A 23448-nucleotide genomic window follows, 5' to 3' on the forward strand; every position below is an offset into this window, starting at 1 on the left:
GACATGAAGTAGGCAATGCTGTTGGAAAAATGACCCTGGTAGACGTGCCTGATGTAGTGTTGCCAAAATTTTTCAATTTGTAAAAATCACAGTATCTGCAAAGCACAATCATGCTAAGTGCAATAAAAGGAGGTATGGCTTTATAAGGTAATACACTGGGGCCAAAAAATGACCTGCCACCCTCTGCAAAGGTGGATTTCTGAAGAGGACTATGAGAATTGAAGAGGTGAGAACTGAAGGTGCACCTAGGGAGCCTGAGCTGCAGATGTCTGTGCCACACAAGGGAAGGGGCCTAGGTCACTGTATGTCCACAGAGTGGGGTCACCCCATCCAGGATGCTCGGATTGGATGGTGACACACTGGATCCAAGGAAAACTCTTGGCAGTGAAGGACCCTGTTCAAATCAATTTCTCCTGAGTTCTTACACTTGAAATCCAGGTCTGTCAGGTAACACCTCTGTGGAGACCCTTCGGTCCTGTGGCCCTATGCGCCACCCTTGACCAAACACATAGAGAGAAGGGAAGGTTTAAAACAAAGACCATTTCTAATCTATGAGCTATCATTAGAAAATAGTACAGTAAATTGGCTGGAATCAACTTTGGTTTGAAAACAATGCCCAAATAGAGTCATAAACAAGACCATTCAAAGTTCATCATATTTTGAGTATTTTGGTTCTAGCCTTTATAGTTAATTTAGGGAGGTGGACATTTTGCCACCATTGCTTCTTATTTTGCAGCAGGCACCAGCACCCGGGGAGCCTGGGCCTTGCAGAGCAGATAAGTCAGCCTCCTGGACCACAGCAGGCAGGAACAGGGACAGGCGCACAGGGAGCCTGGGCAGCACGCGCAACTCCACAGAGCAGAAGCGTGGGTGTCCCTGTATTCACTGGCGTCTATGCAGTCAGTCTATATCCGTGAGCTTCTGCAATGTCCAGCATTGATGCAGGCACTTGGGAGGCGGCATGGCAAAACAGCCCCAGGAGGCCTGAGGACCATGGAGCTCACGTCCTCATGGTGGGCAGGCAGACGTCAGGGCCCAATATTCATGAGATGGTAACAGGAGCTCTGCAGACACCTGTGATAGGGCCGAGGGATAACGGGGAGGGAGCACACTGGGAGGTGACTAAGCTGAGATCTGAATAGGGCAAGAGGCAGCCGGAAAGGTCCAGGGGAATATTCCTGGCAGCAAAGCAGGATCAAGGCCCTGAGGGTTCAGAGGCTGTCCTGGGGGGATTGGAGAAAGATGGGGGAGGACGGTGGGCAGGGCCAGGTGCACAGGTGGGGACCTCAGTGCTGCCTGATAACCCCAGGGAGGGTGCAGGGTGGGGCTGGGATTTGGTGAGGGTCCTCACAGGGTCTCCTGGGAGCTCTGGGGCTGCCCTGGGAGGTCGTCAGGGATGGAGAAGGAAGAATAGACTGGGCTGGCTGTGGGCGGTTGTGGGGCAGGGAGGAGGAGTGAGGGACGACAATGAGAGGTTTCCTGATGATCTAATTAAGGGAACTGCCCCCAGGGAAGTCTCTGTGGGACCCAAGGACAGGTCCTGCTGCAGAGCCCAGTGAAGCGGGTCCCCCAGGGAAGAGTGTGGGAAGGTACATCCGTCTTGCACTTCTGTCTGGTGTCTACAATACCTGCCGGCCCTCATGACCAGGTGGCCTTGCCTCTCAGCTGAGCCCACAACAGGGACCCCAAGGGCAGGTGCAAGAAGGGCTTGAGGGCATGGCGAGGCCTCCCAAGTATGAAGCATTTACACCTCTCTGGAGGCGTGGGTACAGAGAAGTTTAGCCCCCAGAGCTCCTGGCCAGTGGAAGAGAAAGACTCATGAGCTGGAAATGCTCAAGAATGTAATGGAACAGTCAGGGTTGCCTCAACACCCGCTCTCTCACTGTCCCTGTCATGGCCTGGGAGGTGAGGATGGTCAGGGAGGGCTTCCTGGAGGAGGTGGCCCTGAGCTCAATATTTCAGGATGGGTAGGAGATATTTACAAGGCTCTGAAAACTTCACGGTGCCTGGGAATCACTTGGAGGTCTTGTTGCAGTGCAGACTCCCATTCCTTAGGTGGGACCTGAGACCCTGCATGGTCACATGCCATGCCCTTACCGGGATCAGGCATGGAGACGCTTCTTGGGTAGAAGTGGGGTGAAATGAAAGGGCTGGCAGGCCTGGCAGAAGGTTCACCACAGGCTGAGACACAAGGTCACAAATATCCTGGATGGGAGTGCGGGTGGCAAGTTGGTGCAGTTGGTTTGCTGGGGCCCCGCATCAGGCAGGGAGGGCAGCACCATGTGGCTGAGCCTGTGTCCAGCTCTGCAGGGGCACTGTTGCCAGCTGCACTCTCAAATGCCTCCGGCCCACTCGCTGCTCAGCCCGGACCCCAGATCCTTCCTGACTTGTGCTTCTCCTCACCCTTTACATCCCATCCATCTTGTGTCCCACAGATCCTACCTTCAAACGCCCTCCCTTCTCTCCTCTGTTCCACCACCATCTTCGTGCAAACCAGCTTGACTTTCCATGGAGCAGTTTCTCCTGGAGCCGTGCCTCTTCCTGGGAACCACTTTACTCCTGCCCCTCCCATGCACCTCCACGCAGCCATGGGACCACTGACCAAAGGCCTGAGCCCGTCAAGCCTGAGGCCGGCACGTGGCCTGAGTGTGGTGAACGTGCAGCAGTCCCTGTCCATGCCAGCTCCCTGGCTCCAGGTCATGAAGGGCCACTGGGTGTTGCCCTGCGTGGTGCCTGTGTCTGCTGTGTTATTAGGAGTTGCCCTGCCCTTCTCATTCTTAACATTTTCCAGTTAGGATGATCAATTATAAGGTCACAAAATGATGGCTTAGCTGAGTTAGTCAAAAAACTACATATGTTTTTAAATATAACTATTGTAGTGTCATCACCTTTCTTTTTTAATCATCTTTTTAGTTGAGATCATTGTATTAGTCCATTCTCCCGTTCTAATAAAGACATACTCGAGACTGGGTAATTTATAAAGAAAAGGAGGTTTAATGGACTCACAGTTCCACATGGCTGGGGAGGCCTCACAATCATGGCGGAAGATGAAGGAAGAGCAAAGGGACTTTTTATGTGGTGGCGGGCAAGAGAGAACTTGGGCAGTGGAACTCCTCTTTATACATCCATCAGATCTCGTGAGACTTACTGTCATGAGAACAGCATGGGAAAGACCCACCCCCATGATCCAGTTACCTCCCACAGGGTCCCTCCCACGACACGTGGGAATTGTGGGAGCTATATTTCACAGTGAGATTTGGGTGGAGACAAAGCCAAACCATATCAATCATTCTACCTCCTTGAAGAGCAAAGGTAACCATCTGAGGTTTGAGCAGTTTCTAATAAAATCTGAATGATGTGCAAAATAAGCATTACTTGGAGCCTTCTTTTTGTTGAAGTAAGGTCCCTACAATTTATCATGGAACCAGAAGAGACTGCACCTGAAAATCTTCTCCCAAGAGCCCATTCTTGTGCAATGTTCATGTGATGCAATATCTATGAGAATCATAAACAGATGATCCTTATATTAGACTCTGATTTAAGGACTTTTTTATGGTGAGATAAAACACTGAACCTCCAGGTATACTATAAAAATAGGAAGTTGTGATGCCGGGAAAAGAACTACTGAGAAGACAACGCGGAAGACAGTACAATAGGAAACATCCACATCTAGGGCCCCCCCGGATGTCTCTGATTCAGTTGATCTTAGGTAGGGGCCTAGACATCTGTATTTTTTGCAAGTTCTTCTCATAATTCTGATGCAAAGTAAAGCTGGGGAATTCTGCAGTGGGGCATCACCTTTAGACTGATAGTGAAGAGACATGTGTCTTTCACCTACACCTAGGCGTCTCATAGTCAAACTGCCAAAAATACAGGAAAAATCATGAAAGAAACTGCAGGGGAAGCTTACGTGTAGAGAAACATCTCATTTACATCTCATTTTTCTTCACAAACCATCCAAGCAAGAAGAGTGAAGTGAATTATTTAAAGTGTTGAGAGAAAAATATCCACCAATCTAGAATTCTGTAGCTTGCAAAATTATTCTTCAAAAGTGAAGGAGACCCAGAATATTCTCGGGAGATGGCAGAGTGGCAAACATCAGGGATCTCTCTACGCAGAAAGTAGATGAACTGACAGAGTTTGCCTGATGACAGACAATCTTGGAACTCTGAGTCTATTAATGGTTTGGAACTTCCAAGGGAAGGCTTGGATGTAAATTGCAGTTAACTTCAGCTCTTAGCACGGTAGCAGCTACCCATTCTCCATCCTTAACCCCTGGCAGGCAGCTCTACCTGTGTTCCTGGAGTGGCTTGCACACAGCTGGTGGAAGCCAAGGTGGGAAAAAGCCCTCTGTCCTCCAAGTATCAAGGATCCGTGCTCTGACTGCTGACTGCTCCTTCTGATCAGAGAGGTGCAAAGGGCCTGGAGGTCTTTGTGGTTGCAGTTCTATGTATTGGTACAAGCCTCCCCACTCCAGCTAAAATGATCACCAGGATACCTAAAGGACCAAATATCTTTTCTTTTCTCCCACCTCCTTCATTTTTCTTTTTTCTTTCTCCTTTTGGGAACCAGACATTAAAGACTAAGGCACTAAAAAACAATGGCATATACAGGGAAAATTAGAAAGCGACTGCACATGCCTAGGCAAAGGTGCAGGCACAGAGAGAACCTGAGAAGAGCCTAAGTTTACACCTCATACTGATCCTTGGCACAGAGATAGCCTACACAGCTAAGAAAGCAAAAACAGAGCTGGACCCAGTGGCTCATGCCTGTAATCCCAGCAATTTAGGAAGCCAAAGCAGGTGGATCACTTGATCCCAGGAGTTCGAGACCAGCCTGGACAATATAGCAAAACCCTGTCTCTACAAAAAATACAAAAATTAGCCAGGCATGGTGGTGTGTACCTGTAGTCCCAGCTACTTGAGAGGCTGAGGCAGGAGAAGTCCTTGAGCCCAGGAGGTTGAGGTTTCATTGAGCTGTGATCACACCACTGCACTCCAGCCTGGGCAACAGAGTAAGACCCTATCTACAAAAAAAAAAAAAAAAAGAAGAAGAAGAAGAAAAGAAAAGAAAAAAATTTAAATAAAAGCAAAACCTAGCAAATCCTGAGGAGTGGAATAAATATGCTTTCCAGAGTTATCACATTAGTAAATTCAAATGTCAAATTTTCAACAAAAAAGTCACAAGGCACATTAAAAAAACAGGAAAGTATACCCTATTCAAAGGGAAAAAATAAATCAACAAGAACTATTCCTGAAGAAGGAGGCCAAATGACAGATCTGACAGGCCAACTGGACAAAACTGAAAAATAATAGTCTTACAGATGCTCAAAGAACTAAAGGAAGATGTGAAGAAAGTCCAGAAAACAATACATGAACACAATGGAAATATCAGTTAAAAGACAGAAGTCCTAAAAAGAAACCAAAAGTAAATTCTGAAGCTAAAAAGTACAAAAAAGAAATTAAAAATTTACTAGAGTGATTCAAAGGCAGATTCGAGTAGGCAGAAGAAAGAATTAGTAAACTTGGAGACAGGCCAATGAAAATCATTAAGTCTGAGAAACAGAAAATGATATCATTTGGATATGTGCTCCTGCCCAAATATCGTGTTGAATTGTAATCCCCCATGTTAGAGATGGACCCCAGTGTGGGGTGATTGGATCGTGGGGTTGGATTTCTCATGAGTGGCTTAGCACCAACCCTTTGGTGTTAGCCTTATGATAGTGAATGAGTTCTCATGAGATCTGGTTATTTGAAATTGTGGCACCTCCCTGCTCTCTCTTTTCTTGCTTCTGCTTTCACCATGTGACATGCAAACTTCCACTTGGCCTTCCATCACGATTGTAAGCCTCCAGAGGCCTCCCCAGAAGCAGATGCTTCCATGCCTCCTGTATAGCCTGCAGAACTGTAAGACAATTAAACCTTTCTTCTTATAAATTACCCAGTCTCGGGTATTTCTTTATAGCAATGCAAGAATGGCCTAATACAGAAAATTAGTACCAGCAGTGAAGCATTACTATAAAGATACCTGAAAATGTGGAAGCAGCTTTGGAATTGGGTAACAGGCTGAGGTTGGAAGAGTGTGGAGGGCTCAGAAGAAGACAGGAAGATGAAGGAAAGTTTGGAACTTCCTACAGACTGGTTAAACTGTTATAACAAACATGCTGATAGTGATATGGACAGTGGAGGCCAGGTTGAGAAGGTTTTTAGATGGAAACGAGAAACTTATTGGGAACTGTAGCAAAGATCATGTGTGTTATGCCTTAGCAAAGAGCTTGGCTGGATTGTCTCCATGCCCTAAGGATATGTGGAAGTTTGGACTTGAGACTGATGACCTAGGGTATCTGGCAGAAGATATTTCTAAGGAGCAAAGCATTCAAGATATAGCCTGGCTGCTTCTAACAGCCTATGCTTATATGTGGGAGTAAAGAAATAACTTAAAACTGGAATTTATATTTAAAGGGGAAGCAGAGTGTAAAAGTTTGGAAAATTTGCGGCCTGGCTATGTGGCAAAGAAAGAAAAGGCATTTTCGGGACAGCAATTCAAGCAGGCTGTGGAGCAACCACTTGTTAGATAAATTTGCGTAACTAAAAAGAAGCCAAGTGCTGGTAGCCAAGACATAGGAAAAAGGCTTCAAAGGCATTTCAGAAAACTGTATGGCAACCCCTCCCATTAGTAGCCCTAAGACCTAGGAGGGAAGAATTGTTTCAGGGACCAGGCCCAGGGTCCCACTTCCCTGCACAGCCCCAAGGCTCTGCTCCCTGCATCCCAGCCATCAGACCCCAGCCTCTGCTCAGAGGAGCTCAGGTACAGCTTGGGCTGCAGCTCCAGAGGATTCAAGTCATAACCCTTGGCAAGTCCCATGTGGTATTAAGCCTGGGGGTGCAGAGAGTGCAAGAGTAAATGAGGCTTGGGAGACTCTGCCTAGGTTTCAGAGAATGTATGGAAAAGCCTGGGTGTCCAGGCAGAAGCCTGCTGCAGAGTCAGAGCCCTTATGGAAAACCTCTACTAGGGCAGTGCAGAGGGGAAATATGGGGTTGTAGCTCCCACACAGAGTCCCCACTAGGGCACTGCCTGGTGGAGCTGTGAAAAGAAGGCCACCATCCTCCAGATCACAGAATGGTGGATCCACCAATAGCTTGCACCCTGTGCCTGGAAAAGTCAAAGACACTCAACATCTGCTTGTGAGAGCAGCCATGGGAATGGAGCTGCCCAAAGCCTCAGGAGCCTACCTCTCACACCAGTGTGACATATATACATCCTCTGAAATCTAGGCGGAGGTTCCCAAACCCCAATTCTTGACTTCTTTGCATTAGCAGGCTCAATGCCATGTGGAAGTTGCCAATGCTTGCACCCTCTGAAGCCACAGCCCGAGCTCTACCTTGGCCCCTTTCACCCATGGTTAGAGCAGCTGGGACACAGGAAACCAAGTTCCTAGGCTGCACACAGCATGGGGACCCTGGACCCAGCCCATGAAACCATTTTTTCCTTCTAGGCCTCAGGGCCTGTGATGGGAGGGGCTGCTGTGAAGACCACTGACATGCCCTGGAGATACTTTCCCCATTGTCTTAGGGATTAACATTCAGCTCTTCATTGCTTATGCAAATTTCTGCAGCTGGCTTAAATTTCTCCTCAGAAAATGGGATTTTTAAAATTTCCATTGTCAAGCTGCAAATTTTCCAAACTTTTATACTCTGCTTCCCTTATAAAACTGAATGCCTTTAACAGCACCCAGGTCACATCTTGAATGTTTTGCTGCTTAGAAATTTCTTTCATCAGATACCCTAAATCATCTCTCTCAAGTTCAAAGTTCCATAGATCTCTAGGACAGGGGCAAAATGCCAACAATCTCTTTGCTAAAACATAACAAGAGTCACCTTTTCTCCAGTTCCCAACAAGTTCCACATCTCCATCTGAGACCACCTCAACTTGGATTTTATTGTCCATACCTCTATCCACATTTTGGGCAAAGCCATTCAATAAGTTTCTAGGAAGTTCCAAAGTTTCCCACATTTTCCTGTCTTCCTCTGAGCCCTCCTAATTGCTCCAACCTCTGCCTATTACCCAGTTCCAAAGTTGCTTCCACATTTTTGGGCATCTTTTCAGCAGCACCCCACTCTACTCATGCCAATTTACTGTATTAGTCCATTTTCACATTGCTGATAAAGATATACCTGAGACTGGGCAATTTATGAAAGAAAGAGGATTAATGGACTTACAGTTCCATGTGACTGGGAAGGCCTCACAATCATGGTGGAAGGTGAAACGCACATCTCACATGGTGGAAGACAAGAGAAGAGAGAGCTGTGCAGGGTAACTCCTGTTTTTAAAACCATCAAATCTCACGAGACTTATTCACTATCAGGAAAACCGCACGGGAAAGACCTGCCCCCATGATTCAATTACTTCCCACCAGGTTCTTCCCACAACACGTGGGAACTGTGGGAGTTACAATTCAAGATGAGATTTGGGTGGGGACACAGTCAAACCATATCATCATATGACAAAAGCAGGAGCAAGACATGAGAGTCGAGAAAGGTGGCACACTTTCAAACAGCCAGATCTCATGAGAACTCAATATCATGAGAACAGCACTGAAAGGATAGTGCTAAACCACTCATGAGAAATCCACTCCCATGATCAAATTACCTCCTGCCAGGCCCCAACTCCAACACTGGGGATTACACTTCAATATGAGATTTGAGTGGGGACACATATCCAAACTATATCATTCCAGCCCCGACCCCTCCCGAATCTCATGTCTTTCTTATACTTCAAAACACGATCCTGCCTTCCCAGTAGTCTCCCAAAGTCTTAACTCATTCCAGCATTAACTCAAAAGTCTAAAGTTTCATTTGAGACAAGGCAAGTCCCTTCCATCCATGAGGCTGTAAAATCAAAAACATATTAGTTACTTCCCAGATACAACAGAGTTATAGGTATTGGGTAAACACTCCCATTCCAAAAGGCAGAGATCAGCAAAAAGAAGGGGCTACAGGCCCCATGCAAGTTCGAAAGCCAGTAGGAAAGCCATTAAATCTTGTTTCCCTCCATCCCAGCTGCTCTAACCATGGCTGAAAGGGGCCAAGGTAGAGCTCAGGCTGTGGCTTCAGAGGGTGCAAGCATTGGCAGCTTCCACATGGTGTTGAGCCTGCTAATGCAAAGAAGTCAAGAATTGGGGTTTGGGAACCTCCACCTAGATTTCAGAGGATGTATGTAAACACCTGGGTGTCCAAGCAGAAGTTTGCTGCAGGGGTAGCGCTCATGAAGAACCTCTGCTAGGGTAGTGCAGAAGGGAAATATGAGGTCAGAGCCCCCACACAGAGTCCCTGCTGGAGCACTGCCTAGTGGAGCTGTGAGAATAAGGCCACTATCCTCCAGACCCTAGAATGATAGATCCACTGACAGCTTGTGCCATGTGCCTGGAAAAGCTGCACACACTCAATACCAGCCTGTGAAAGCAGAGGGGTAGGCCGGGGCATGGTGGCTCATGCCTGTAATCCCAGCACTTTGGGAGGCCGAGGCGGGTGGATCGTTTGAGGTCAGGAGTTCAAGACCAGCCTGACCAACATGGTGAAACCCCGTCTCTACTAAAAATACAAAATTAGCTGGGCATGGTGGCACATGCCTATAATCCCAGCTATTTGGGAGGCTGAAGCAGGAGAATTGCTTGAACCCAGGAGGCAGAGATTGCAGTGAGCTGAGATTGTGCCATTGCACTCCAGCCTGGGCAATAAGAACAAAACTCCATCTGAAAAAGAAAAAAAAGAAAGCAAGCAGGTGGGAAGGAGGCTGTACCCTGCAAAGCCACAGGAGCAGAGCTGCCCGAGACCGTGGGAACCCACCTCTTGCATCAGCGTGATCTGGATTGAGACATGGAGTCAAAGGAAATCATTTTTGGAGTTTTAAGATTTGACTGCCCTGCTGGATTTCAGACTTGCACGGGGCCTGTAGCCCCTTTGTTTTGGCCAATTTCTCCCATTTGGAATGGCTGTATTTACCCAATGCCTGTAACCACTTTTTATCTAGGAAGTAACTAACTTGCATTTGATTTTACTGGCTCATAGGCAGAAGGGACTTGCCTTGTCTTGGATGAAACTCTGGACTGTGGATTTTTGAGTTAATGCTGAAATGAGTTAAGACTTTGGGGGACTGTTGGGAAGGCATGATTGGTTTTGAAATGTGAAGATAGGAGATTTGGACGGGGCCAGGGGTGGAATGATATGGTTTGGCTCTGTGTCCCCACCCACATCTCATCATATAGCTCCCATAATTCCCACGTGCTGTGGGAGGGACCCGCTGGGAGATGATTGAATCATGCGGGCAGGTCTTTCCCATGCTGTTCTTGTGATAGTCAACAGGTCTCACGAGATATGATGGTTTTTATTATTTTATTTTATTTTTTTGATATTGGGTCATGCTCTGTCACTCAGGCTGGAGTGTAATGGCACGATCTCAGTGTGCTGCAACCTCCACCACACCTTGTGATGGTTTTTAAAATGGAGTTTCTCTGCACAAGCCCTCTCTTTGCCTGCTGCCATCCACATAAGATATGACTTGCTCTTCCTTGCCTTCTGCCATGATTGTGAAGCTTCCTCAGCCATGTGGAACTGTGAGTCCAATAAACCTCTTTCTTTTGTAAATTGCCCAATCTTGGGCATGTCTTTATCAGCAGTATGAAAATGGACTAATACAGATGACATACAAGCTCCCACTTGCCTTTCCACCATGATTATAAACTTCTAAAGGCATCCCCAGAAGCAGATGCTACTGTGCTTCCTGTATAGCCTCCAGAACTGTGAGGCAATTAAGCCTCTTTTCTTATAAATTACCCAGTCAGGTATTTCTTTATGGCAATGTAAGAATGGCCTAATAAAGAAATGAAAATGAATTTTAAGTGAACAGAGTCTAAGGAATCTGTGAGACACCATCACGTGGACCCATATCCATTGTCAAAGTTCCAGATGGAGAGGAGAGGGAAAAAAGGGCAGAGAGAGTATTCAAAGAAATAATTCCCAAATTTGATGTAAGACACACATATAAACATCTAAGCAGCTCAATAAACTTTAAGAAAAATTCAAAGAGACCCACACAGAGACACATTATAATCAAACTTTCAACAGACAGAAACATCTTGAAAGCAGCAAAAGACAAGTGACTCATCACATAAAAGTGATTCTCAATAAGATGATCATCAGATTTCTAATCAGAAATTTTGGAGGCCAGAAGGAAGTGGGCCAATGTATTAAAAGTGCTAAAAGAAAAAAAACCATCAATACAGAATTCTACATCCAGCAAAACTCTCCTTCAAAAGTGAGGGAGAAATTAAATTCCCAGATAAACAACAGCTGAGGGAGTTTGTTACCACTAGACCTGCCCTTCAAGAAATGCTCAAGGGAGTCCTGAAGGATGAAATGACACTAGACAGAAACTTGAAATCATGTGAAGAAATACATATCTATGAGAAAAACACATAGGTAATTATAAAAGTTAGCACTATTGTAACAATAATAATGTTTGTACCTCCAATTTATGTTTTCTACACTATTTAAGATATGAATACTTTTAAACCAATACATTTTAGAATACATTTAAAAACAATCATCAGTCTAAAAAGTAGTATTACTGTAATTTTAGTGTGTAACTCCAGATATTCTTGTCTACAAATGTAAGAGACCAATGTATTTATAAGAGTTATTAGTTTATGTTTTTGGTCACAAAAGATATAAACATGTAATTTTGTAACATCGACAACAAGGAGGGAAAAGGAGCTGTAAAGGAGTAGTTTTTGTATGTCATTGAGATTAAGCTGGTATAAATTCGAATTAGTGTGTTATAACTTTTGGGTGTTAAACGTAATCCCCATGGTAACCACAAAAAATAGATATGGAATACATAGTAGTCCCCCTTTATCTGTGGAGCATATGTTCCAAGATCCACAGTGGGTGCGTGAAGCTGCAGATAGTACTGAACCCTATAAATACCATGTTTTTTCCTATATATAAATGCCTATGATAGAGTTTAATTTATAAAGTAGTCACAGTAAAAGTTTAACAACAATAACTAATAATAAAATAGAATGATTATCATGACATACTATAATTAAAAGTTATGTGAATGTGGGCTCTCCTTTTCTCTCAAAATATCTTATTGTACTGTACTGTAGGTCACTAAAACCATGGAAGGCAAAACTACGAATAAGTGAGTATTGCTGGATACAAAAGGAAATGAGAAATAAATTTAAACATTTTACTATAAAAACTCAACACAAAATAAGACAGTAATGCAGAAGATGAGGGACATTAAAGAATATCAGGTACACAGAAACTATATAATGAAATGACAGAAGTAAATCCCTCCTTATCAGTGATTACTTTTTTTTTTCTTTTGAGACAGAGACTCACTCTGTTGCCCAGGCTGGAATGCAGTGGCATGATCTTGGCTCACTGCAATCTCTGCCTCCTGAGTTTAAGCAATTCTCAGTCTCCTGAGTAGCTGTGACTACAGGTGCTAGCCACCACTCTCGGCTAATTTTTGTATATTTTGTAGAGATGGGGTTTCACCATCATTGGCCAGGCTAGTCTCAAACTCTTGGTCTCAAGCATTCCACCTGCCATGGCCTCCCGAAGTGCTGGGATTACAGGTATGAGCCACCACACCCAGCCCATTATCAATGATTACTTTTTGTGTAAATGGATTAACCTGTTTGATGGAAAGGCAAAATTAGCAGAATGGTTAAAAACACATGATCATCTATGTGCTGTCTATAGAACACTCACTTTAGATCCAAAGACACAAAGAGATAGAAAGTTAAAAGACAGAAAAAGATATTCTATGCAAATAATAACCAAATAGAACAAAGGTAACTTTACCAATATCAGACAAAATAGATTTTAAATAAAAGCTATTTCGAAAAGACAAAGTAAGATTTTATATATTAATAAAGGGTTAAATACAGCAAGAAGTTTTAACATTTTAAACATTTATACACTTACTGACAGACCATCAAAATATATGAAACAAAAACTGACAGAATTGAAATAAAAGTAGTTCTATAATAATAGTAGGACACAACATAATAAACCGACTATATCTAATAGACACAAAATGCTTTACCCAACAGCAGCGGCATACATATTCTTCTAAGTACACATGGGCCGTTTACCAGGATATATCATAAGTTAATCAAAAATTAAGTCTCAGTAGACTTAAAAAGTTAGAGCTCGTACAAAATATCCTCTCTGGCAAAAATGGGATGAAGTTAGAAATCAACAACAGAAGTAAAACTAAAAACTTGACAAATTTGTGGAAATTAAACAATACAATCTTAAACAACCAGTGGATCAAAGAATATATTAGAAAGTAAATTAGAAAAGACTTCTAGATGAATGAAAATGAAATTATAACATGCCAAAACATATGGGACAGAAGTTCTAAGGGGGAAATAAAAAGGAAAGATCAGGCTGGGTGCGGTGGCTCACGCCTGTAATCCCAGCACTTCGGGAGGCCGAGGCGGGCGGATCATGAGGTCAGGAGATCAAGACCATCCTGGCCAACATGGTGAAACCCCGTCTACACTAAAAATACAAAAATTAGCTGGGTGTGGTGGCACACCTTTAGTCCCAGTTACTTGAGAGGCTGAGGTAGGAGAATCGCTTGAACCCAGGAGGCAGAGGTTGCAGTGAGCCGAGATCACGCCGTTACTCTCCAGCCTGGTGACAGAGTGAGACTCCATGTCAAAAATGAAAAAGGAAAGATCTCAAATAAAAAGTGTAGCTTTACAACTTAAAGAACTAGAAACAGAAGAACAAACCAAATCCAAAGCTAGCAGAAGAAAGAATATGATAAAGCTTAAAGCAGAGATGAATAAAATAGAGAATAGAAAAACAATAAAGAAAATCAATGAAAATAAAAATTTGTTCTTTGAAAAGTTCAACAAAATTGACGACCTGTTAACTGGATGGGCTAAGAAAAACTGAGAGAAGATTTAAATTTTTAAAATCACAAATTAAAACGGGTCATTAATATTGACTTTGGAGAAATAAACAGGATTATAAGAGGATACTATGAACAAGCTACACCAACAAATTAGATAACCTAAAGGAAATAAATAAACATCAAGAAACACAAAACCTACCAAGACTAAATCATGAAGAAATAGAAACTCTAAATAGACCTATAGCTAATAAGGAGAATAAACTGGTAATTTAAAATCTTTCCAAAAAAGAAAAGCCTTAGAACTGATGGCTTTATGGATAAATGCAAGCGTAGGCTGCTGAAGCACCTGGAAGCACAGAGCCCCGAGAAGGAGCGTGCCTTTGCCGGCACAGTTGGATGCGCATCTTTTACTGCGCTATGGGAAGTGCACGCTCAGTCCCCGCAGGATGCAGTGCAGGTAAGGAACCTCCAGGTGCAAGCAGAGTGCCTGGAGGTCCAGCCACACGGCTTGGAACCGGAATTAGGGCCTGCGGTTAGTGCAGGCCTGGGCCCACCATCGTGGTCAGGGACCCCTGCTCCGTCTGATAACCGAGGAAGAAGAATCTGTTTTGCGGGCTCACCCAGTGGTCCGTCAGAAAATAGAGCACGAACAGCCGTTAGGGCCCCAGGGGTGGGCTCAGGGACCCCCTACTGTGATGGAGCACACATCATACAGTGCCTATAGGCCAACTGAGTTGTGGGAATTAGGTAAGCAGTGTCGACAGCACTCAGGGGAACCTCTACCCACCTGGATGCGTTTGGGATGAGGGAGCCGAGCCTATCGTCTGCTCCACCTCTGAAATGGAAAGGTTGGCCTCCATCACGCCTCATCCCTCCCTCCGTTAGCGATTGCAGGTGAGCAGGCGGTTAGCACTGGGGCAAGGCAACCGCACCCTAATTGAATGGCTGATGGTGGCCATACAAACGGTATGGAACTATGCTGGAGAAATACCAGAAACTGTGAGTAAATGGCACTCGTATACAGATTTAGTGCAAGTAACTGGGGAGATGGGTATACGGCAGGCTGTGTTCCATCTGAATATCCAAGGACCAAGCGATGAACGCTTTTCCTCCCACATGAGGGACCTCGTATTGGGCTCTGTGCCCCTGAGGGCCTTTGGCTCCCTCCTCGCTCTCCTCATTCCGTATGTGGGGTACCGTACTTATGAGGTGATTACTGCCATGATGTCCCTCAGGGAAGCAGAGGGCTGTCCGCGAGACTGGGGAATCCACACCATAAAAAAGGGGAAGGTACCCCTTCTGCAGGGGACACCTCACAAGACATAAAGGGGTCCCAATAAGTGACCCTCAAGCAGATGTGGATTGATTTAATTTTGGCTAGGGCTGACTGAGAGAAAATTGATAAGCAACCCACTGAAGTGCTGTGGAGGCAATTGTCCCGGGAGCAGCAATTCCAGAAAATGCCCAAGAGGGAGAAGGACAATGCTGCTCCACCCAGTCCCACCCAGATGCTCCAGCTCAAGGACTACTTGCAGACGGGCTGAGGTGTAGAGCCTTTTGTGTCTGATTAGCGAACTAGCCAAGGTGCCCAACTTGGGGGTACACCGGACAACCAGAGGTCACATGTGGAATTGGCAATCCACTGGTCCCCCACCAACGTATGGCAGTGGTGGCACTGGTAGGCATCAGGACAGATTGTAGCCTCATCCGTGGGAACCCGGATAAGTTTCCAGGCAAGGCTGCCTATGTAGACAACTATGGAAGCTGGTCAGTGAAAGTAAAACCTGTATCTTTGCACCTTGGCATAAGCTGCTTGGCTCCCCACTTATACACTGTGTACATCTCTCCCATACCTGAATACATTCTGGGGAACATGGATATTCTACATGGCTTGGCTTTACAAACCACAGCTGGAGAATTCAGACTCCAGGTACGTGTGGTTAAGCCAGTACTGTGCGGATATATGGATCATCAGCCCCAGGTCCTGCCACAACCCTGACGGGTTACTTCTGCCCATCAATACCGCTTGCCAGGTGGGCATACGGAGATAACTGGGACTATTAAGAAGTTAGAGGAGGTGCAGATAGGGCGTGGCACCCACAGCCCCTATGGTTGGTTCTCTGGTATCACCAATCAGAAAGCCTGATGGAATTTGGTGAATGATGGTGAATTATCCAGAACTAAATAAAGTAACATGCCCTTTACATGCAGCTGTATCGTCTATCATGGATTTGATAGTCTGCTTGACAATGGAATTCCACTATGTGGTGGACTTGGCCAATGCATTCTCCTCAACTGACATTGCTCCAGAGAGTCAGGAACAGTTTGCCTTTACAGGGGAAGGGCGACAATCCATTTTCACAGTGTTGCCACAGGGCTATATGCATAGCCCCACCATATATCATGGTCTCGTTGCCATGGATTTAGCCACCTGGAAATGGCAAATGTCATAATTAACGATACTATGCTAACCTCTGATTCTCGCGCAGATTTAGAAGCGGCGGCACCCCTCTTGTGACAACATTTGGCAGCATGCGGTTGGGCCGTCAATGAATCCAAGGTTCAAGGGTCCGGATTGTCTGTCAATTTCTTGAGAGATACCTGGTTGAGTAAGACAAAGGCCATACCGGAGGTCATCACTGATAAAACTCAGGCATATCCCCAGCTCACAGTGATGAGGCAGCTACAGACTTTTGTGGGCCTCTTGGGATATTGGCGGGCATTTGTGCCCCATTTGACTCAGATGATAAACCATTGTTTCAGCTGACAAAAAAGGGAGCTATCTGGGATTGAGACAATGAGGCTCAGATGGCTTTTCTGGCAGCCAAGCAGGCCATACAGCAAGTGCAGGCCCTTTGAGTAATTGATCCAGGGTGGCCATGTGAACTTGATGTGCATGTGGCCACAGATGGTTTCAGCTGGAGCCTGCGGCAGCGCACGGAGCAACTTTAGAACATGGGTAGGCTTTTGGTCCCAACTTTGAAAGGGAGCTGAGCTCCGGTATTCACTGATAAAGAAGCAATTAGCAGCTACATATGCCGCCCTTCAGGCTTGTGAGAGTGTGACGAGGCAGGCTCTAGTCATCGTGCAGATGACTTACCCAATAGCAGGGTGGGTATGTCCATGAATAATGACCCCCAAGACTGAGATGGCACAGACATCCTCCTTAGCAAAGTGGGGTGCCTACTTAGAATAGTGGAGTACCCTGAGTATGAACCCCTTAGCAGTAGAATTACAAGAAGTCTTGGGACCTGCAGTCAAGATGCAAGGTAAGGCCATGGGTCGCCTGAGGCACCCTTAAACCTTGAGACATCACCATTTAAAGAAGGATGCTCCCCCATTCCCAATGGGGCATGGTATACAGATGGGTCCGGCCGGGGTGTTATTGCTGCCTGGACCGCTGTTGTGGTCCAGCCTAGTACTGACACCATATGGTTTGATACCGGGTGTGGGCAAAGTAGTCAATGGGCTGAACTCAGGACAGTGTAGATGGTGATCACCAAGGAGGAGACACCTATGGTAATCTGTACCAATAGCTGGGCAGTTTATTGAGGCCTGACCTTGTGGTTAACTGCCTGGAAGTTACAGAATTGGTTAGTTGGCCACCAGCCCATTTGGGGCCAGGCCATATGGCAAGACCTCTGGGAAATGGGGCCACCAAAAAGATGTAACTATTTATCACGTGTCAGGCCATGTGCCTTTGGCTGCCCCTGGGAATGACAAGACAGATGCTTTGGCCAAGGTCCGGTGGTTGGAGTCAGCACCTACACAAGATGTAGCCCAATGACTGCACTGAAAATTGGGCCATACAGGAAGTGAACTAATGCAACAGGTCAATAAGCGCTGGGGTCTATCCTTGCCCACACAAGATACCTGGGAGGCCTGCTAGAAGTGCCCAGCATGTGCACAGGCATACCCCAGATGGAGACAGCTGTCCAAGGTTACACAACAAGCGACAGTAGGGCAGATTCCCTTGACTAGGTGGCAAATAGACTACATCGGGCTGCTGCCAAGGTTGCAGGGGCATAGGCATGTGCTGACAGCTGTACACGTGGCCACCGGTCTGCTGTTTACCTACCCTTGCAGGACAGCCGACCAGCAACATAGCATTCGGGCCCTGCAACACTTGTGTGCCCTATACGGTCGTCCTCTGACTGTTGAAAGTGACAAGGGAACACATTTTACTGAACAGCAGATACAACAGTGGGCACAACGGATGGATATAAAGTGGAGGTTCCATGTTCCACATAACCCACAAGCTGCTGGCATGACTGAGCGATATAACAGACTCCTGAAAAACAGGTTACGCTTGTATGTTACTCCCCTGTCTTTGTGGGGCTGGAGTCCAAGGTTGGACCTGGTGCTGCAAACCTTGAATGAACAGCCACAGAAAGGCGGCCCGGCCCTGGTGCAGGGACTGCTACACCGGACCGCCACCCACATCCAGCTACAGACACACACCAAGGATGACCTCCCCTGACCAGCTATGGAGATGAATGGTAATTGTTGTTGCCTGCCCTAACAGCCCTGACGCAGGGGAAGAGAACACCTGGCTTTGGTCCTGGGCCCTCCAAGCCCCCCATTGCCGATGGTTGGCTACTGTACCTGCCTGGTGGTGGGGGGCATGTCGGGGTGGGGGGCTACAGTATGATTTACATGCCACTCCTCAGGTATTTAGTATGTGGCCTCCACGATTGACTGTTCGTAAGGGAATGGCTGGGGAAGGAACCCTCCCGGATTACTTTGGCATGGATACAGGACCCAAGGGAACCATGGGGAGCTGAAAAGGTGTGGTACCATCGCCCAGGGCAGAAGTCCTTGGTGGCTGCATTGTTATCTGGAGATGAAAGGTTGTCCTGTATTGGCCAGGCGCGGTGGCTCACACCTGTAATCCCAGCACTTTGGGAGGCCGAGACAGGCGGATCACAAGGTCAGGAGATCGAGACCATCCTGGCTAACATGGTGAAACCCCGTCTCTACTAAAAAGTACAAGAAAACTAGCTGGGCAAGGTGGCGGGCGCCTGTAGTCCCAGCTACTCAGGAGGCTGAGGCAGGAGAATGGCATAAACCCGGGAGGCGGAGCTTGCAGTGAGCCGAGATCCGGCCACTGTACTCCAGCCTGGGCAAGGGAGGCTGAGGCAGGAGAATGGCATAAACCCGGGAGGTGGAGCTTGCAGTGAGCCAAGATCCGGCCACTGTACTCCAGCCTGGGCAACAGAGCAAGACTCCGTCTCAAAAAAAAAAAAAAAAAGAAAAAAAAGAAAAGTTGTCCTGTATTTTAGCTGAGGGTTATGAGTTACCCCTGTTGGTACCTGCGCCTGCTTTGTCGTTTCAACAGTAGGTTGACATGCTCCCACAGCATTGTGGACTGGGGCCCGTGCCTACACTGAGGTGACCAAAGCTTCCAACTGTTGGATCTGCACCACCCTTCCAGCAGCAGGGCAGATGGCTTGCCCTGGCACACACATCCAGCTTCTGTGGAAAACTGGCCATGGTTAGAGACTTGGGGTCCCATGGCTGGTGCTGGAACATAGCACAGCAAAACCCACAGCATGCCTACCCCCTGGCTGACCCACAGTGCCTACGATGGATGGAGCTGGTTAGTGGGAGAACACATGGTGCCCCCACCACAGGTACCACGATGTATAGAGCAACATTGGGGTAACATCACCGTGGGGCAGTTGCCCGCCATAGCCTGCATAAATATAACATGTCACCACACCTGGTATGATGGGATAGGCGGCCTCATCAAGGTCGAGCCCCAGTGGACTTTGTGTCCCCACAGAGTTTATGGGTCTGTGGAGACACGGTCATATGTGCCAGTGAACTGAACTGGCTGCTGTACCTGGGGGTGGCCTTATGTGCCTGCCACTGTCATTCCCACATTGCCTAGATGCCCACCTAACGGGGAGGCCCTACATTCCTGGTTTTTGCGAGTTCTACAAGCCCCCTGATGGCTCTACCCCTTAGCATTAACCATTCCTGGAACAGGCGTCATAGCTGTGGAAATGCAAGTTACGGCCCTCGTGGAGCACACTGCTTGGGCCTCGAATTACTCCTGAGTTGCCCTCCTTCTGCTGACAGATGAGGTTGATCAAACCAGGAAGGTGGTACTGCAGAGCTGGACGGTCCTAGATATATGAACAGCTGCCCAAAGTGGCACCCTTGCTCTTTTGGGAACTCAATGTTGTACCTTCATCCCTGACAATCAACAAAACGTAACAGCAGCTTTGCAGGGAGTTCCCCAGGAAATCAAGGCAGTTGAGAGACTTACTGACAACCTCCTACAGACACGGTGGGTGTCTCTGGGCTCTGGCCTACGCTGGACCCTAATAATTATAGGCAGCACCGTGGGAGTATTAGTAATGAGTTGTTGCTCCCTGTATTGCTACTGTGACCTATAAGACCAGGGTTCCTCCCTGTGGGTACGTCTTCCCACGACGAGGGCTCTCCCAGTCTAGGGGATAGAGTGTAGAAAGAATGGCTGTGCTTCAGTCAGGAGCAGGCCGAGGCAGACATCAGCACAACATGACACGGAGGGTCTAGAGTGCAGGCGCACAACCCAGTGCATTATGTGATCATATTGATGTAGCCATTTAATGTAACCTGTTTGTGTGAGCTTATACCGGCTTTGAGCCACTGTTGTCTGTAAGTCATATAAGTGCACTGCTGACTCTGTAGGAGAGAGAGAATAAAGCCATGTCCCAACTGCCTATGGTCGCTCGAGTGTTCTTTCAGCTACCTGCCACCCGTCCACCCACTCCCCTCGGGCCCCAGCTCAAAGTGGAACCTGACACCTGGCTCACTCTACATGGCTGGGGGTTGCTTTAAAAAAGCAGGAGTGGTGGCTCACGCTTGTAATCCCAGCACTTTAGTAGGCTAAGATGGGCAGATCACTTGACATCAGAAGTTCAAGACCAACTTGGCCAACATGGTGAAACCCCGACTCTACTAAAAAAATACAAAAATTAGCCGGATGTGGTGGCACATGCCTGTCGTCCCAGCTACTCAGGAGGCTCAGGCAGGAGGAACACTTGAGCCCAGGAGCTTGAGGTTACAGTGAACTATGATCATGCTACTATACTTCAGTCTGGGCCACAATTTCATTTCTATATACTAGCATTGAATAAATTAAAAGGAAATTTAAACACAATCCCATTTACAGTAGCTTCAAAAGAATAAAACAGTTAGAAATAATTAAAGGGGCAAAAGACTTGTATACTGAAAACTATAGAACATTTATGAAAGAAATTATTAAAGACACAAACAAATAGAAAAACATCCTGTTCTCATGGGTTGGAAGATTTCATATAGTTAATATGTCTATACTACTCAAAATGATCAATGATTCAATGCAATCCCTATCAAAATTCCCATGGCATTTTTTTTTTTAATTTGAGACAGGGTCTTGCTCTGTTGCCCAGGCTGGAGTGCAGTGGCACCATCTCGGCTCACCACAAGCTCTACCTCCTGAGTTCATGCCATTCTCCTGCCTCAGCCTACGGGGTAGCTGGGACTACAGGCGCCCGCCACCAGGCCCTGCTAATTTTTTTGTATTTTTAGTAGAGACAGGGTTTCACTGTGTTAGCCAGGATGGTCTCGATCTCCTGACCTCCTGATCTGCCTGCCTTGACCTCCCAAAGTGCTGGGATTACAGGCATGAGCCACCGCCCCCATAGCATTTTTTATAGAAATAAAAAAAATTATAAAATTTATACAGAACCACAAAATACCCCAAATCACCAAAACGAAGAAGAACAAAACTGGAGGCACCACACTTCCTGATTTTAAAACACATTATAAAGATACAATTATTTTTAAAGTATGGTTCTGGCATATAGACAGACACGCAGATCAATGGAATAGAAAGCCCAGAAATAAATCCATGCATACATATGGTCAACTGATCGTCAAGAGGATGCCAAGAATACACAATGAGAGAAGAGTCTCTTCAGTAAATGGTGTTGGGAAAACTGGATATCCACATGCGTAAGAATGATAATGGACACTTACCATACACCATATACCAAAAAAAAAAAAAAAAAAAAAAAAAAAAAAATCAGATTGGATTAAGAGCTTAAATATAAAATTTGAAACTGTAATATTCCAGAAGAAACCAGAGGGGAAACTCTTCATGACATTGTTCTTGGTAATGATTTTTTGGATATAATACCAAAAACACAGGCAACAAAAGCAAAAATAGACAAGTGGTGCTACATCAAAATAAAAAGCTTCTAGGCCAGGCATGGTGGCTCACTCTTGTAATCCCAGCATTTTGGAAGGCCGAGGCAGGTGGATCACTTGAGGCCAGGAGTTCGAGACCAGTCTGGCTAATATGGCAAAACACTATCTCTACTAAAAAAAAAAAAAGAAAAAAACCCAAAAATTATCCGGGTGTGGTGGTGCGTGCCTGTAGTCCCAGCTACTTCAAAGGCTGAGGCACGAGAATTGCTTGAACACGGGAGGCAGAGGTTGCAGTGAGCCGAGATCATGCCACTGCACTCTGGCCTGGGCAACAGAGAGACCCTGTCTCAAAAAAAAAAAAAAACAAAAAAAAACAAAAAAAAAATCAACAATGTGGAATGGAAAAATATATTTGTGAATTATGTATCTGATAAGGGATTAATATCCAAAATACCTAAGAAACTCCTACAACTCAATAGCAAGCAAAACAAAACAAAACAAATAAATCAATTTAAAAATGCATAAAGAATTGGAATAGACATTTCTCCAAAGAAGACAATACAAATGGCCATTAGGTATATGAAAAGATGCTCAACATCAATTATGACGGAAATGCAAAACAAAACCACACCTGTTAGGATGGCTATTATTAGAAAAATCATGTTGACAAAGATTTGGAGAAATTGGAACACTTATGCACTGTTAATGGGAATGTTAAATGGTGCAGCCTCTGTGGAAAACAGCATGGAGTTCCTCAAAACAATTAAAAATAGAATTATTCCTATGATCTGGCAACTCCACTTCTGGGTATTTATCCTAAGGTATTAAAATCAGTGTCTCAAAGAGATATTTGCAAACTCATGTTTATTACAACATTAGTCACAACAGCCAGGATGTAGAAGCAATCTAAATGTCCATCAACAGATAATGAATAAAGAAAATGTGCTATATGCACACAGTGGAATATTATTCAGCCTTAAGAAAGAAAGAAATTTTATCATATGTGACAACATGGATGAACCTTAAGGACATTATGCTATGTGAAATAAGCCAGGCACAGAAGGAAACGTACTGCATGATTCCATTTATATGAGGAAAGTAATCAAACACCATAGAAGTGGAAAGTAGAATGCTGATTACCAGGGGAAGGGGAAAATGAGGAATTGCTGTTCAGTGGGTATAGTTTCAGTTATGCAAGAGAAAATATTCTGGAGAGCTGCTGTATAGCATTTTGCTTGTAGTTAACCTGTGTGCTTAAAAGCGTGTTAAGATTATGTGCACATAAAATAATAATAAACTAATTAATTAAAATAAAATGAAATTTGA

The 23448-nt window shown here is 45.6% G+C and overlaps 1 long non-coding RNA gene across 5 annotated transcripts in view; it reads right to left on the reverse strand.

Moving 5' to 3' along the window:
• The window catches only part of LOC103219770 (uncharacterized), an 81649-nt gene that overhangs the window by 25823 nt on the left and 32378 nt on the right, over positions 1–23448 (reverse strand). The window contains exon 2 of one of the 5 annotated variants that reach the window (XR_012094724.1): positions 16411–16539. The exons of the other annotated variants lie outside the window; for them this stretch is intronic. This is a non-coding gene — a long non-coding RNA (uncharacterized lncRNA). The remainder of the gene's footprint in view (positions 1–16410; positions 16540–23448) is intronic. 5 annotated transcript variants of the gene reach the window in all.

The sequence above is a fragment of the Chlorocebus sabaeus genome, chromosome 12, assembly GCF_047675955.1.
Source record: "Chlorocebus sabaeus isolate Y175 chromosome 12, mChlSab1.0.hap1, whole genome shotgun sequence".
Lineage (NCBI taxonomy): Eukaryota > Metazoa > Chordata > Mammalia > Primates > Cercopithecidae > Chlorocebus > Chlorocebus sabaeus.